Below are 4,473 nucleotides of genomic sequence, written 5' to 3' on the forward strand. Positions count from 1 at the left end.
CAATCAAATTGGCCATAATTGCAATGCAATCGGCCAATTAATTTTTAATTTGGTCAAAATTAAATAAATTTTACTAAATTTTAAATCTCAATAGAGGTTATATTTTAAATAACTCCAAAATTTCCAAAAATTCTCACAACTTCTATCCAATTTCCACAAAAAATAATTTCAAAAATTGTACATATTGTACAATTCTCCCTCAACCTTGTCCTTTTTTTAATTTTGAAATTAAAAAATTGTACTATATTGTACAATTCTCCCCCACCTTATTTTACACCTTGCCTTATCTTCAATTTTAAAATTCCAAAAACACCTCTAAATTCTTTCTCCCACATTGGTGGATGAAAAGAATTGAATCACCATCCTTTCCTATAAATATTTTTCTCCCACGTTGGTGGATGAAGAGAATTGAATTCCATCTTTTCCTATAAATACTACCACTATTTTGGTAGAAAGACAAGTCTCAAGGTTGAAAAAAAAAGCTTTGAGCAAAGAAGTTTTTTTGGTAGTAAATTTTTTTCCTTTTTCGCGAAATTCGTGGTCTAATTGAAGTTCTCGAGTTGAATGATTTTCGGTGGTGATCAAGACTCCAAAATAAACTTGTAGTTCCATTTTGCTGCCCCAAAAAAGGTAAACACACATTTCTCCCTTTTTAGTTTTATTATCATTTTCTTTTTCATCCTTTTCTTCTTCATAGTTCGTAGTTGTAATTTTTTTTAGTTTTTTTCTTCATCTTTTTCGTCTTCGTAGTTCGTAGTTGTAATTTTATTTGTTGTAGATGGACTTGAAGGCCATAAGATGTTATGGTATCGATATTATGGCTATTTTCATTTTCATGGTATAAAAATGAGCTAACAATAATTGAACATATTTTTTGCTTTATTCTTTGATTATTATGGGTAAAGTTTTAATCTTTGCTTAAAATATGTACTCATCTTTGTTTAAATTTATTGTTGGCGGATATATTTGTTTTAAGCATTTAAAGTTGTTTGCTTTATGTTGAAAAGAATGGTTAAGATTGATTGTTTCTCCTTTTTGACTATTTTCTTTGCTTATTATAGATAAAGTTTCAATCTTTGCTTAAAAGCTATACTTATGCTTTGTTTAAATCCATTGTTAGTGGATATGTTTGTTTTTAGAATGTAAAGTTGTTTCTTTTATGTTGAAAAGAATAGTTAGTATTGATTGTTTCTACTTTTTGACTTTATTCTTTGATTATTATAGATAAAGTTTCAATCTTTGCTTAAAAGATATGCTTTGTTTAAATTCACTGTTAGCGAATATGTTTATTTTTAGCATGTAAAGTTGTTTCTTTTATGTTGAAAAGAATAGATAACATTGATTGTTTCTCCTTTTTGACTTTATTCTGTTATTATTATGGATAAAGTTTCAATCTCTGTTTAAAAGACGTTCTTATGCTTTGTTTAAATCCATTGTTGGTGGATATGTTTGTTTTTAGAATGTAAAGTTATTTCCTTTATGTTGAAAAGAATAGTTAATATTGATTGTTTCTACTTTTTGACATTATTCTTTGATTATTATAGATAAAGTTTCAATCTTTATTTAAAAGATATGCTTTGTTTAAATTCATTGTTAGTGGATATGTTTGTTTTTAGCATGTAAAATTGTTTCTTTTATGTTGAAAAGAATAGATAACATTAATTGTTTCTCCTTTTTGACTTTATTTTTTGATTATTATGGATAAAGTTTCAATCTCTGTTTAAAAAATGTTCTTATGCTTTGTTTAAATTCATTGTTGGTGGATATATTTATTTTTAGCATGTAAAGTTATTTTCTTTATGTCAAAAATAATAGTTACTATTGTTTGTTGTGCCTTAATAAAATAGTAATTAGTTAAGTCAAGAACTTGTCATTTGTTTGCTAATTATTTTAATGAATTTCAAAATTCTCATATTAGAGATGAAGTGCTAGCTACTTTTCATCCAAGATGTTTATTCCTTTTCTTTCGCATGTTGACTTATCAAAATGATGAGAAACTTTGGGCTTCTGAGGCTAAATAGAATTGTTTAGATATTTTTGAGTTATGCACAGTATGATTGTTGAACGATATTTCATTTTTAGAAATGCTAAACTTTCATTCTAATTTTCTTACTCCCTTTGGATTGTTATATGTGCTCTTTGTGTTTGTAAAGACTTGATCCGAGTCTCTCTTTGGTTCATAATATCAAAAGAGAATCAATGATATCTTAGAAAGATAAACCATAGGTCGTTACACGTTTTCTCCTAAAATGTTGGTTGTAATTTAGATGTATGAATCTTCGTTAATGTCGCCTTAATGTAAATTTAAAGATTCCCTTTCTTGAAAGGTTAGCCTTTATTTTAATTTGTTACATGGATTAGTGTTTATGTTTGTTCAATTTTAGAAGTCATGGTTATTTTTCTTATTGCCTCATCCCTTTACTTTCGCAAGCTTACATTGTTTGTTCTCGCATTAATTCATTGAATATGTTCTTCTTCCTTTGCTTTTATTCATTCTTAATATGAACATAAATCTTGAGGCATAAAAGTGGGCGTCTTTAGTTTGCATTTTATCTGTTGACTCTCATTCTTGCTATACGTGTGCAAATGTGCTTATCATTGTCATTCAAAAATTGGTTCTTGATATTTTCTTTTGCTTTAAAATATGTCACTTTTATGCCTTGAACGTATATTAATTTCTTTATCTTTTCTTTGCATGCAAAAAATATGTCGAGTCTAAATGGACTCCTCTCCTCAAGAGAAGTGGGTCAAAATGTGTCGAGTCTATATGACGTGTGGGTGCTAGAAGATAGACGAAGAAGGAAAATGGGTCAATACCCAATGATTAGGTCACTAAGAGACTTGAAAAATCTCAATTTTTATTATTGTCTTCTTTTTATTTATTCATTTAATCATTTACTTATTAATTCATTTGGGGCCTTGAAGCCAAAGTTGTATTTTAATACAGGTAAAGCTAATTCTGGGCTAATGGATCCAAAAAAATAGTGTAGGACAAGTTATGGGCCAAATTTTGATATTTAGATTAGGACAGGTGCAGGTGGACCAAAAGCCCAATTAGATTAGGACAAAGTTGATAGATTTGGGCTCACGAGCCTGTGTCTTCTAGTTCTCCCCTTTTTCCTTTACGTGCTTATTTGCTATTTATTTTCTTAGTCTTGGTTAAATACCCTACTAAGTCGTCAAAAATTGATTTTATACAAGTTTTGTCCTAAATCACTTTCTTTTCAAAAATCAACTTCTTTTTTTTTCAAAGTTAGTCAAAGTGGTTTTCAAATAGTCCGAATACCGCAAGTTAGCGGACATTTTAGGTGCCTTAAAAACCTTTCTAAAATTTTAATAAGAACCTCTTACTTGCGATTTTCTTAAAGGCCTAAGTCTTTTTTTGTTTTGAGACTTAGGATTTTATTTTTTAAAAAAGTTTTCTTAATTTTTTCTAAATAAATTAAGTGGCGACTTCTTAATTTCTTAGATTGTTTCAAAAATTTTCTTTAAAGTTTCAAAAAAGTTTAAAAAGTCGAAATCAATGATTTCCAACCCTTCGAATACAAAATGTGATAAAACACTTAGGCCCTGACTCATCCACCGTGAACGAAGCTTGTGGAGGAACCCTTAGGTTTTCAGGGCATTGGGTTCTCACCAATATTGGTGTTACTCAAGACGACATTCTGGCTTTCGCTTCGTCCTACACCGCTTGCGCAGAGGCTTCTTTCTAAGGTGGGACGCTACTCTATCGATGTATTTTTACATTCCACAGCTTCGATGGATTACTTAACCCCGTTCATATTCAGTGCAAGAGCGCTCGATCAGTGAACTATTACATATTATTTTAAGGGTGGCTGCTATGATTGATAACACGATGTTGCTGTACACTCTTCTGTCAGTTTAGAAAGAGCACGTAATACTGACATACATGATAGAAATAATAGCTGCATATCACACATCACAACTGCTACAAAGAAATTTAATTCAATTGCATATTGAAATGACAATGCTCAACACATCAATTTCAACTTACGATATGTCCGGAGAATGGAAAAAGATTTGAGGAGTAACTTAAACACTAAAATAAAATTCAGTTATAGCTTGTTCACTTTCTCTAACAAAGTTACTCTGTGTATAGATAAAACTCGAAAATGCTAGACAAAATTAAAGAAATGAATTTAAAATTACAACTCATTTTATAGAAGTTTTGAAATAGACAAATAAAAAGATTCATAAACCCAAAAAATTAAAGGGTAGTTTTTTATTTAGATTAAAAATAGGAGACAAGTTTTGGAAACACTTCTAAAGGAATTATGTAATTTCTTAGTAAATTTTTTCTTCCCTTTTCTTTGTACTTAATGTATGTGGTTTTTTTTGGGGGGGGGGGGGGGGGGGGGTGGTGGTGGTGGTTGGTATTTGAAGTCCTAAGTTTAAGGTGAAATTATAGCTCTTTTTATAAAAGTTTTGAAATAGACAAATAAAAGGATTCAT

This window comes from Capsicum annuum, chromosome 1 (genome assembly GCF_002878395.1).
Source record: "Capsicum annuum cultivar UCD-10X-F1 chromosome 1, UCD10Xv1.1, whole genome shotgun sequence".
NCBI lineage: Eukaryota > Viridiplantae > Streptophyta > Magnoliopsida > Solanales > Solanaceae > Capsicum > Capsicum annuum.